The 13,830-nt window shown below is 34.4% G+C and overlaps 2 long non-coding RNA genes across 3 annotated transcripts; one reads left to right on the forward strand and one right to left on the reverse strand.

Moving 5' to 3' along the window:
- The first annotated feature begins 1,084 nt into the window (after positions 1-1,084).
- On the forward strand, positions 1,085-2,270 carry LOC145824550 (uncharacterized). The gene is made up of 2 exons (XR_014366306.1): positions 1,085-1,455; positions 1,917-2,270. It is a non-coding gene; the product is annotated as an uncharacterized LOC145824550 (long non-coding RNA).
- LOC114311570 (uncharacterized) lies at positions 2,255-9,064 on the reverse strand. 2 transcript variants are annotated; one of them, XR_003646531.2, is made up of 5 exons: positions 8,785-9,064; positions 6,301-7,105; positions 6,109-6,215; positions 5,797-5,901; positions 2,255-2,783 (listed from the first exon to the last, which is right to left on the reverse strand). It is a non-coding gene; the product is annotated as an uncharacterized LOC114311570 (long non-coding RNA). The 2 variants fall into 2 exon arrangements; XR_014366305.1 differs by having other exon boundaries at positions 6,109-7,105.
- Positions 9,065-13,830: the final 4,766 nt, after the last annotated feature.

Consider the following 13,830-nt stretch of genomic DNA (forward strand, 5'->3'; position numbering starts at 1 on the left):
ATCCGCTTTTCCCTTGCTGAACTTGCCAAAAAAATTAAAAAAAAAAAAAAAAAAAAAAAGCCACGCCCGCCTCACATGTGGTGGAGATGAGAGTGGACACGTAATGTGATGATATTGATAAAAATTTTAATTTAAAAATTATTTTTTATTTTTTAAAAGTGAAAAATATTTTTTATTTAAATAGACTTATTTTCATTAATAATAAAAAATATTTTTGATTAATTTTTATTTTTTATTATATCAAACACTAAAAAATATAAAAAAAATTTTCCGAATAAACAAATGAAGCGTAAATAATTACAACATTGTTCTGCTATCAAAAAACATATATAATTTTTTAGAATGTGACATCTAATATTTATTAGAGATTCATACTCCACATTGGGGATCTTTCCCAAATTTTATTTCGAAAAAATTAGTGAAACATTTCTCTCTAATTTTGGATACTAGGAGTGATTCAATATATTTTTTTTAATAGCTAAGGTTCTTCAATGAAATTTCTTTGTGATCATCCTAGAGAAATTTTGAAATTTCTTTGTGAAATCAGAAAAATTCAAAATTTCTTTGTTGAGGGGCAATTTTTCTGTATCGAATTTTCTTTATAAAAATATTAAGGGATCCCAACTACTATTAAAATATTATATGTCATTTATCTTATAAAAAAGACACAAGATAAAATATTAATAAAATATTCACTATTGTTTATTATTAATTCCCAAAGGAAAATACTATATTTTTCTAAAATTTTATACAAGATGACATGACAGCGGCTTTTTATAAATAAATATATATTAAATTATTAACTACTCATTCATCTAAAAACTTAAATTGTTATTGTCTAATATTATATTAAACAATTAACCATTAATTCATCTAAAATTTTAAACTGTTGGAAACATAAACAATTTTATTATTTATATTATAATATTAATCAATGGTTATTTTTTTTTTTAAAAAAAAATTGAACGGTCCATGACTCAATATATCATACTATATATATACAAACACCAACAACACCAACAATAATGCTCAATTAATACACATTAATGTCTTTGGTAAGGAAAAAATTCAGTACATACTTATCTTTGACATAAATATATTATATTATATATCATATTAAAATTTTCTCTCATCCAAACAAGACTTTCTTTGACTTAGTTTTTCAGCATAATAGCTATCTAACACTTACATTTGTGTGGTTTTCTTCAGATGAAAGGTCTAGTTGGAGCCTACTTTGTGGAAGCAAACTGGTTTAACACCAAGCATGTGCCTACATTTGAGGAGTACTTGAGCATTTCTGTGATGAGCAGTGGTTATCCTATGCTGGCTGTTCAATCCCTTGTTGGCATTGGAAAGATTGCAACTAAGGAAGCCTTTTGGGTGCTTAATGTTCCCAAAATTGTGAAGTCTTGTGCACTAATTGCTAGGCTTGTTGATGACATCCAAACTCATAAGGTACCGCCACAATATATTGAGGTCAAATAATGATTTTTAAATATCAGCTAATATTCATAATCGATATAACCAGATCGACTGTTATAAAACTATTTTTTGCCAATGATTTTAAAAATTTTGCTACCATATGATACCCAATTTCCAATATGTATCGATTTATATTCTCGATACTATTATGCTACAAGTGATACAGTTACATTTTTTAATATATCTAACTCAAATATGAGTCTAGATCTTCTGTCAACGTCTTTTTATATCATCCGTCTCAAGTCATCTTTGTACCACATAATTGATCTCTGTAACCTTGTTATACAGTAGAGAGAAGCAAGAGGGCATAAGAGATTTGGACAAAAGATCCCTAGCGAAATACAATAGGACTATTTCTTTTGATCCAAATATTGTTAAACTAAAAGTGTGTTTGGATCGTGGAAATTTAACGATTTTTTCTCTAAATTTTGAAGGTTGAGCAAGAGAGAGGGGATACGCCTTTGGGTGTGCAATGCAACATGAGGTGTTAGGGAAAATATATGATTCCCCACAAGTAAATCAATCAATATTAATGAGGTAAGTATCGTAGAAAGGACTTATATAAAACAACTCCAAATCAAACAACCATACCTAAGATTACTACCATGAAAGCTCTGTATCTCAAGTGAAGTCAGCAACTCCAAATCAAAAGTGATTGGATACCTGAATTCATGAAAAACGAAGACCACAAATAACCTGTGCAAATAATTGGCAACTTTAAGTATTTAGTACTCAATATGATGACAATATTAGTCATGTCTATAATTAATTAATTAATGCATGGATAATTTTTTTTATTTATATAGAAACAATCAAAATTAACGTTAAATCCATAAATGTATCCATCACTTGTATCATATAATGAATCCCACCACGCCTAAATTCCAAACAGAAGTCAGAGAGATTAATTAATTAATTAATGCATTTTCATTGTGATTCTTAGTTTTCGTTGCATCTTGTAAACCAAAGATGTCAATATGACCTGCATAAGTAGGGAAAATAATTGAAGGTTATTACCATATATAAGAATGAAACAAATAACATCTTCCTAAATAATAGACCAACAGATATCAGATGCAATCATTTCATTGGCTATAAAACACAACATGCATGCTTCAAATACTCTAATTCAAACAAACACCACTGTTGGTGAAAAAGAAGGGGGGAAAAAAAATACTCACAGGGAATAATTGAATAATGACCCATGTCAAGAAGAGTGGTCCAAGGACAAAGCGAGATCTATCTTGATTTGGCTCTCAGGCTTGGACATGCTTTGACAAACTCATATAGGCATTTGAGGCCTGTACATGTATGAATTTTGAAAGTTAATTCTCATGTTTGTCAATCAATGCAGCACTACTTTACATTTTGCTACTTGATGTTTTCAAGTACGTAAAATGTGAGAATTGTAGAAGTTAGTTCTCGTGTTTGTCTCACCAAATCTTCAGCCCTCTTTACCGGTTATGTAACAACCCACATTTTATGTCCTAGTCATGTTTGCATGCATTTGTATGTTTTGCCATGTTAAGATGCTGTAATAACCCGTATTCCTGTCATGGTCATGTTTATGTTCTTTTACATAACTTCATCTTGTTAAGTTTGCATTCATGAATCTTGTCTTGTTTGCTTAAGTGTTGTATGCATGCTTTGTTCCTTCCTTGATGTTAAGCCTAAGTTATGTTAAGCCTAGATCGTTCCAAGCCGAGGTCATCTTCAGTTTAGAAGTATCTTGGAACCCCTTTGTTTGACCTCCATCTTCGCCTTGACATATTGGCCGAGATGTCGTTATCTAGGCCAAGGTGTTCATCACCAAGGCCGAGATGTGTATTATCTAGGCCGAGATGTTACCTTTGCACCCAAGTGACCTTGTCCTGGAGTGGTATGACCTAGACCGAGGTATGGCACATCTAGGCCAAGGTGTGGCACAGCTTAGTCAAGTGTTGCCCTTCCTAGCCGAGGTCATTGCCACCTTAGTTGCCGAAGCTTTGTCCTTAGCCGATGTCATCACTTGCCGGAATGCCTTACCGAGTAGCTTGTTAGATACACTTTGTCATAGTCTTGTCTTGTCAATCTATCACTTTTTTAGGAGAACCAACCAGCTGCTGCCACGTGTCCGAGCTGAGTGTTAAGTTAGCCGGTAGAGGGAGAAGCCTATCATTTGATATATCCTTGTTTTGAGAAGAGAGAGAAGCTCTAGAAGAGGAAGAAGAGTTCTTGAGGGAGAGTAGATTTCTAAGCTTGATCCCTAGAGATCGAACCGTTGGATTCATGTTCTAAGGTTAGATTCTTGATCTGCTCATGTTGTTCTTTATGTTCATGTTATTGCATTGCATGATTGAATATGACTTGTAAGCCATGCATTGCTTTGAAGTTCGGTTTTAGAGAGAGAAAATAGTATACATGTGTTCTTGAAGAAAAGTCATGTTTTGATCTGAAACCTCATGCCAAGATCCATGTTTTTGTGTTTGTTTTCACATGATCTTCAAGTATGGGTACCCAGGTCCATGTTTTCGAACTCATAGCATGAAATCCCAGATTTTGTAATAAGGAAGTTATGATTTTGGCATTCATATTCTTCATGGTCTTCATGTTCATGTTCTTCCTGTTCTTCACGGGTGGAAACCCAGATCTCCAGATCTCACTTCCCGAAGTGTAGTCGCCGAGATCACTCTTACCTAGACCTCACACTTAGGCCAAGCATCGTATCTCACCTTGGCCTATCTTGCATGATCACTTACACCTCTAGTTATCTTGTGCGCACCTCGGCATGCAGCCGCACGCCGAAAAGCCTAGGTAGCCACACCTCGGCCAGGAGGTATGGGACCTCGGCAAAGACCTGGTTAGTACCCAGCATGTCTTCCTGACATGTAAAACAGTGTTTTGACTTCCAGCATGTTTTCCCGAGATCATTTGCATGTATGTAAGACTTGTTTTGAGAAGCATATTTAGTAGACTTTGCCATGTGTTTGTAGGACTTGGACCTTTGCCTTGATCTCGACGTCCCAAGAACTACGTGAGTGGTATTTTTAATAAAGCTATGTTATAAAATTTTGATAAAGCTTTGCCTTGTTTTGATAAAAGTATTTGTTAAGCATGAATGATATTCCTATTTTATGTATCAAGTATAAGCTTTGTTTTGGATGACATTCTTGGAACCGTCCTTTCGTGTTAGGGGATGTTAAGCCTAAGTAACACCGTCTTTTCGTGTTAGGGGACGTTAAGCCTAGGTAACATAGTCCGTACGTGCCAGGGGACTTTAAGCATTCGTGGCACTAGTCCGTACGTGCCAGGGGACTTTAAGCATTCGTGGCACTAGTCCGTACGTGCTAGGGGGCTATAAGCATTCGTAGCACAACCTTTGAAAGTCCGTACGTGCTAGGGGACTATAAGCATTTGTAGCACAACCCTTGAAAGTCCGTACGTGCTAGGGGACTATAAGCATTTGTAGCACAACCCTTGAAAGTCCGTACGTGCTAGGGGACTATAAGCATTTGTAGCACAACCCTTGAAAGTCCGTACGTGCTAGGGGACTATAAGCATTTGTAGCACAACCTTTGTTAACGTCACCCCCTTGAAACTCGAAAGCCTTGAAAGACTTTGATTGATGAAGCTTGAAAGATTTGTTAGATGAACTTGATTCCTCCCTTGTTGATTACAAGCTATGATTATGTATTGTTTTGTTAAAGATTTCGGATATCATTCATGTAGACCCCTTTATTATTTATACCATTCACTGAGTATCCAAGCTCATCCTCCCTATGTATATATGTAGGTAACAAGCAAGAAGTCGGCTATGCCGAGATGTGTGTTTTGTATGCATGTTATGTCGGCAGTGAGGATGTCAGCAAATTTTGAAGATTATGCCTCTTGACTTGTATTCCATGTATTATGTTTATGTCAGCTTGAGAAGCCTTTTGTTAAGATGTAATATGTATTTTTGTATTTCATTTTATTTGTATTTAAGTTTTAAAGCTATGTAAAGATGTATGCCATTCCATTTGACTTATGCACTGCTCTTATGGACCACTTGTATTTTAGATTATTGCTTCCGCACTTATGAGCCCCATATATTTATACTTTGATTGTGTGTGAATTTTGAAAGTTGGCCTTCGGTAATCTTGGATTACTGACAATCACGGCACCGAACTACTAGGGGCGGTTTGGGGTCGTGACAGGTTACCTGAGAGTCAAAGGAAGCCTTTATATACTGATTTCACATTCTTTCCAACACCCTTTCACTATCATCCCAAAATTATAGGTTCTTTAATTTGGAAAAAATAGCTCCCAACTTGAAAAAATAGCTAGCAAACACACCTTGCCGCTTGAGATTTAGCAATAATTGCAGCGTTGCATTTATAGGAAATAATCTGGTGTTCTCCGTGTTACATCCGGCTCTTCCCTCCTAGGTACTGGCTCAAACTGCAACCAACAACAGACATGTACTTCGTGAGCTTTGGTGGCCACTGTAGTTTCAACTGAGACAACACAAAAAATACGATAAAAAAAATCACACCAAAGCTGGATTTCTTCCATTATCCTAATACAATTATAATATAGCCTGTGTTAAAAGTGCCCGTGTGTGTGTGTGTGCGCGCGCGCCCGTGCGTCTGAGAGAGAGAGAGAGACCTGAATAAAAGTGTGGCCCCTGCAGTCATCAACTTCTAGGATAGATGCTATGTTACTGCATCGAGAACAATAATTAGGTGTACTAAATATAGTAACTGCTTTTGCTCCTGTAACAAACAAATGCAAAATCAGTCGACAAATCTCACCCTCAAACAATTTATACTTCTTTTGAATAAGTCACTGATAAGCTACCTAAGCCACAGTAACCACAGCAAAAGTCACAGCAGCCACAGCAGAAAATCTGTTCCACTCCACAGCAGAAAATCTGTTCAATTATACAATTGAAGTCATGAGTTCTGAATCAACAAGGGTGTGAGAGAGAGCTGTATAGATATGAGAAAGATAGGATTATAACAAACTCTAACCATTTTGTATAAAGAAGTGTAAACACAGTTTAATCAAATAGATTGGAAAACAGAGCTTTTTCAATTTCTGTCATGGTATCAGAGCTTTTCAAGCTCCTACGAGCAAGGTCCAATAATGGTGTTCATCTTCTTCGTCAATTTCCCAATCTATACCATCAAATCTAAGTCTTCTTCTTACCAATTTCAATTCATTAGTCACTGTTAAGCAAGATTCCACAAATTTTTTGATCTGGAAAAGCCAGCTTCAGAATGTTCTTCGAGCAACTGAGCTTCTTGATTTTGTTACTGGAATGGTACCTTGTCCTGTATCAGATATTCTTGATTCCTCTGGAACAACTGTGCCAAATCCTGAATTTATAAAATGGAAGAAAATGGATGGTCATCTTTTGAGTTTCACTGCAACATTGTCAACAGTACCTTGTCCTGTATCAGATATTCTTGATTTCTCTGGAACAACTGTGCCAAATCCTGAATTTCTAAAATGGAAGAAAATGGATGGTCCTCTTTTGAGTTTCACTGCAACATTGTCACCTTCTGTATTTTCTTCAGTACTTCATCATCAACACTGCTTTCAAATACGGAGTGCTCTTGAGAAGAGATACACTTCTTTATCTCACTCTCATATTCATCCCCTGAAAAATCAATTACAATCAATCACAAAAAGAGGTGCTACAATGGAGGAATATTTGACTAAGATCAAAGAGATCTCTAGTCAGCTTCCATACATATCGAGAATAAAGCTAAACTTGTTCTACCGAATGAGTCTACAGTTGGTGTGCTCTAGCAATTAGCTTTAAATTATTGGTATGGTTGAACTGCTCCGATATGTCTTGCAAGAACCATGCAAGTGGTTAGACAATAAAGTTTCTTATTTTTTTTTTTTTTTTTTTCTGGTACTGGAAGAAAGATACACCAGGAAGGAAGAATTAAGATACTTGGCCAAAAGTATATCCAGCACCCCTGGGTGAGATACCCCAACCAGAACGATCATCATGGTTATATTGGGATCGGGGATCCCGCCCAAGACCTTCCAGAAATTATACCAAGTAGAAAAACACACCCACACAGAAAGAGACACCATATTTAACGTGGTTCGGCCTTAAAGCCTACGTCCACGGGAGAGTAACCGGTTATCACTATAACAATGGAGAGATTACAGAAAGATTATAATAGGGGAGGAGCTCACACTCTCCTCACTCACCCGCTCACCCGTCTCCCTCTCTCACACCGAGAGAGACGGTCTCTCCACCTCACATCTCTCACTCTCTTCTCTCTTGGTTCTCTCTCTCAATTTCAACTCTCCCCTCAACCTCTATTTATACACCAATGAGGGAGAGCCTCATTGGTCACCACCTACCCTCTTCCACTCTCTAGTGGGGTTGGTAGAGTGGGAGAGCCACTTCCATTGGGTGGAGAAAGTGGGTTCTCCAATGGGAGCTCACATGGGATGATCCAACAGGTTAGACCATAAAAGATCACACATTGGCCTCTCATGAGGAACTTCTAGAACATGGTCGAAATTATGTATGTCATCAAGGGTTTCAATGGAGGGGGATAATCCACCATGGAGACAAAAGATTTCAGATTCAACCTAAAATTTAGAAAACATCATGAATTAACACCAAAGTCCCTAAAAAATATAATGAAAAATGATATCATGAATGGTAAGAATTAAAACATTAATCACATTACATTGTTTTCAGGCCATTTTAATATATACGAACGCAGCATATGATTCAGAACACTTTGATTGTCTACTAAGACCATCGAAAAAATGAGGTACGCAGTCAATGGAAACAAATTGGGAGTGCAATGAAACCTCAATTAGATAGCAAGTCATAGAGAAATTACAAACTCATTTACATGCAGCTAATTCAATCTTGACTTTTGCAAGTCCAAGAGAACAACTCTAAGAATGAAATTAGAAAACCAGAGTACAACTTGATCCTAGGATGCAAACCTTGAAATAAGAATACACGAGCAAAACTACTAAAGCAAGCAAGAAGGGCTGCATTATTGCTTTTTGTTGCATGGTATATAAGTAAATCTATGTGTAAGGGTAGAAATGATATATGATATATTTACAAATAATCAGGAAAACAGATACAATTGTAGCATAGTCAACAGTCATCACAGTGCAGACAATGCAAATAGTTGTAGTAAGGATACAATTTTGGTCTAGGGATAAGGCAAAAATGCCTTTTCTAAACATGAAAAGTAAGTAGCATAGAAATGTAATTTAATTGCTTTTCTTTCCTCTCAAATTCAAGAATCACAGACGATTGATACATATGTTAAATGCCATACTAACCAGTGCTATAAGAGGAAAATAATCGAACAAATCTGCAAAGATCTTCCACACATTGGCATATCATATCTGCAAACAAAAGCAAGAGAACGCTTAACAGCACAGATTTATATATGTAAAACAACCAAATAATATTACAGAAGAACTACTGCGCCACAAATGTAGACCTTGAACACATCTAACCTCTAGATTCAAGAAGGAAAGAAAAGAAAAAGTAAATAAACAAAAATATAAAGATTCTACTCAAATAATATTACATACCTATACCACAGAGAGAGAGAGAGAGAGACGGGGGGTGGTTAGGGGTTATCAATTGGATAAATTTTACTAAACAAGCGAATTCCGACATAGTCCAGATGTCAAACAAGTATGTGCAGTTCTCGGCTATCAACAGATAGTGGTTTTTGTGCATTTTTCGGTTCAACATCAATCTTTAATTTGTGTGTTTCCTAGAGGGCCCAACCCATGAATAGAACCTCAACATAAGGACCACAAAATAGAAGCTTTCCCTACTATTTGTAAGTTAACTGAGTCATTGATCTATGCTCTCTGAATGTGCAACATCACTGTCACTGTAAAATATTAAATTTGTCCAGTGTCCATGTGATGTGATGTTAAACAGATGAGATCATCAGATATGTTGATGACAGTAATAAAGTTGGAGATCTTAATTGATATGAATAATACCCTGAGACACTGGAAAAAGAAGAAATCTCAATGGAAACAGAAGTTGTAGAATTTGCAGACCACTGAGGTTGGAGATGATAAACTGGTTCATTTGAAAAGAACGCTGGTTCAAGTAAATTGGTAGTATCCGTCATTGTATCTGATCCCTGAAGTGTTTCAAAAATTCATAGTGCAAGTCCATAAAAGCCGAAATTGAAACTGATCTTGCTAGATAAGTTTGGGCTAGACTCAATCGTTCAAATCCATTGGGCAACAAATCTGCGTTGGTCTGGGCCTAGCTACATGATGAGCATTTTGCATCTGAACCATTCATCTAAATTTTGGGTTTAGACTTCTGATTTCTTAAAATATCTGCACTACACACAAATCAAGATAATCCAAATATCATAACTCTTTCATGATCATTTTCATGAAAGATTTTTCATGATCCCTAACTTTTATCTAAACTTTTTATCAAGTATTTTGATTTTTTTTAAAAGTGATTTGGGAAATGAATAAAAAAAATATTTTTGATTTTTTTATTAATATTTATTTATGATATCATATCACAATAAAATGACTAAGCTACTTTACTTAATTTAGAAAATTTACATGTTCACTCATGTATAACCCTAAACAATATAAGAGTATGATCGTAATTTTTCATGTAATTTTTTTTTACCGTGTCAGATAATTTCTTCCTAAAAAAGTCAATGACTTTGTTTGGTTTCATTTTTTCAAAAATAATTTTCAGAAAATTCTACTTTTTTATTTTCCATATTTTTTTGTTTTTACTAATTTTTTTTAATATTTGAAGCAAATTTTTTTTTTACTTTTAGACATACCTAACATAAATATACCTAAAAAGTAAAAAATTTGTGAAAAAAATCTTTTAAAAATTCACTAAATACCAAAAATATATAAAAATAAGAGAATTCAGTACTTTTTTGTATTTTTATATATTTATTAATTTTTTAAAATATTTTTTTACAATTTTTATTTTTTATTTTTTAGATACATCTAAGTAAGGTACATCTAAAAAAGTAAAAAAATATTTAAAATTTTCATTAAAAATAAAAAAATACCAAAATTAAAAACTCAACTTTTTAAAAATTTAATCCAAAAAAATCAAATCAAGCATACTGAATGTATTTTTTTTTTTTTCTCAAGCTAAAGGCAACTTTTTATCAATGTAGCCAAAAGACCAATTATCATTATCATGATGTGGCGGCTGGATATTAATTTAGATATTTTATTAAAGGTTAAAAAGTACAACAATGATTCATCCCCTTTTCCTTCCACCCCTTTGACCCCCTCTCTCTCTCATTGGTTACATTTTCTTTTTCTTTTTCTTTTTTTTCTTGCTCCTCCAATCACCACCCGCCACGTGACAAAGGGGGTGAGGGGGTGATCCCCAAAACGGGGTCCCAAGCATTATTCTAAAAAGTATATGATTAATGATTGAGGCCTCAAATTTTTTGGCTCAAATTTGTCTCGAATTTTTTTTTTTTTTTTTTTTTTTGCTGGGTTGATGCTTTGCTTGTTATTATTATTATTATTTTTATTTATTTTTTTCTGCAATGTATTAGCCCAGAAAAAAAAAAAAAAATACATTCGAGGCAATTTCGAGCCTCATTTTCGAGGCCTCAATCACAGCCAAAAGTATATATATATATATATATATATATATATTAACTATAATGAAACAAAACGATTTCAAAAATAAATTATAAAATTTAAAATTTAAATCGCAATTAATGAATAAAACAATACAATTTTAACCAATCAATACAATTTCAACAGATTGAACGATGTTTTAGGCAATCTTACACCAAACACTTATTTTCTTCTCTACCCCTCATCCCTCATCTTCTCCTTCCCCGACCCTCACATAAGTTGTTCAAATACTAAAATGCAACTAATTTGAATAGTACGTTAAAAAAAAAAACTAATTTCAATAGACATCTTCAATTAAACCATATGAGCTCAAATTAAAATTTTCAATGACAAAATAAATGAAATTGATAATTTAATAATGAAATAAAAAAATTAAAAAAAGAATAGTTTTTGCAAATAGATAATAAAAAATAATTATATTAATGTCTCGTTTGGCATGTAACATTACTAAAAAAAAGCTAAAAAGCCTATAACATCTACCAAAAAATCAAAGATAACATTTTTTCTCTATTTTTTACACATTTTTTTGTAAAAAATCAAAAAATCATTCTAAACATATTAATTTTTTTAACCTCATATTTTGACCAAAAAAATCAAAAAATTACTAAAATAACTTGTTTCAAACGAGGCCTAAGAGTCAAAAAAAAAAAAAAAAAAAAAGGGCAAAAACAAAAAGGCCAAAAAGACCAAAAAAGACAAGAAAAAAGAAAAAGTAAAAGTAAAAGTAAAGAAAAGAAAATTACAAAATCATAGAATTCATACCTTAAATTTATCAAAAATACCCCTCTTTCTTATGTTCCCTTCTCCTTCCTATCTCTTGTTTTTCTCTTCCAGCCTCCATCACCGACTTACCCCTCTATTGTCCCTAACCACCCTCAACCTCTCCCCCAGCCCACTGTCGTCCACTCCTCCCCCACTCTCCCTTGTCACCCTCACAGCCCTTCTCCGACCCCCAATCCCTCCCTTACCTTCCCAGCACCCCACCACTGCACAGCTATTTGAAGAAAATTTTTTTAAAAATTGAACTTAAAAATTACTGTGATCAATAATGAATCGAATAGCTGGATGTGCAGTAGATATTAAACCTGACATGGTTTTGGATGGAGAATATGTCCAGAACAAATTCTAGTTGTTTCAACTTCAAACCCTGCTTTGGTTGCTTTTGTGTAATGTTTCCTTTTCCTTCTTGTTTTGCTTTCAGTTGCTGGCAAGGTTCATTTGCCTGGAGAGCTGCTTCCCCCTTTCTCCTCTTTAGCAACTTGCCATTGTTGAACTCTATCATGTGTTAATTCACCCATTTGTACAAACATATGTACGTATGTGTGTGCATGTGTGTGTGTGTGTGTGTGTGTGAGAGAGAGAGAGAGAGAGAGAGAGAGAGAGAGAGAGCAGCAGCAGCAGCAAATCAAACAAGACACTTTTACTGTAAAACATCCAACTGTAACCCAAAAGCCTACACAATCTTAACCCAGTTATGTAGAGGACCCAGAAAGACATACATTTATGACGCATAAATTTGAAGTGTCTTAGCAGTCTCGTTAGTATAAATTGTCACAGAATATTCATGAATAGCAGATGCAAATAGTCTGCACAAAAATGTCTTAACATGCAGCAATTCAAGTCTATATTTTCAATTCAATCTCTGCTTGGATTCATATTAGGCTAGACTCAGCTCTTGGCAAGTCAAAATAGAGAACTGAGAGTAAGCACAATTGCGGTCAAAACAATCTGGTATCTTTAAAATGACCAGCTTCTCCCACTAATAATTCATGGACGACCATATGGAGACCCTTATCCAGGAGGTGGTGATCTGGCATTGTTCTAGAACTGAGGAGGTTGTGGTCTTGGTCTAGCATACTCCGTGAATATAACCCATCCATCCAAAAACTACAAAATCAACAAGACAAAAACCCATCATTCTCAATACCCAATAAATTAATCATCAATATCATAACAATAAGTAGCTGAAGGAGCCCCCTGGCATTGCAAATGCATATAATATTGTGCTGGTGATATGGGAAAACAAGAGTAATTTTTAATGTCATGAATTGTCAAGGTTGCTAAATCACACAACACGAACAATAATCAACATCTAATAAAAGTGTATACATCTTCCGTGTTCCTGCCATTAGAAGATCACTCATTTCAAGGGTATTATCAAAACACAACATGAACAATGGCCACTGTCTAGTAAAGGTATATAGTTCTTCCCTTTTGTGTTCTTGCTAAGGCCATCAGAAGGTGTAGTTGACCGTTGACATTTGTCTTCCACATAAGAAAAGTTATAACATTCAAAATTCAAACTTTACACAGCACAGCCTAAAGGACATTGTCTTTTACATAGGAAATTCAAAATCCATACAGATTATTCAAGCTTTAAACTGCACAGCCTAAAAAACAATCAATTCACAAAACTCAACATGCCAGAAGTCATCATAAGAAATAAAAATAATAGAACTCAAATAATTCTACTATCTATATATATATATATATATATATTCTAAACCACTGTGAAAAACAGTAGCAACTTTGTTAGCACACTCGCTATCCACCATTTTTAACATAAGTAATTTGTGTCATAAGATACTTCGTAAAAAATTTTGAGCACTTGATTTTCTTCTTTTGCTTCACTTTCTTATGAGGAATCAAACAAGTAACTACACAATCAGAAACATGGGATTCATTTTCATAGTTGAAGATGAATTC

The sequence above is a fragment of the Camellia sinensis genome, chromosome 4 (assembly GCF_055761805.1).
Source record: "Camellia sinensis isolate YWXY chromosome 4, ASM5576180v1, whole genome shotgun sequence".
Taxonomy (NCBI): Eukaryota; Viridiplantae; Streptophyta; class Magnoliopsida; order Ericales; family Theaceae; genus Camellia; species Camellia sinensis.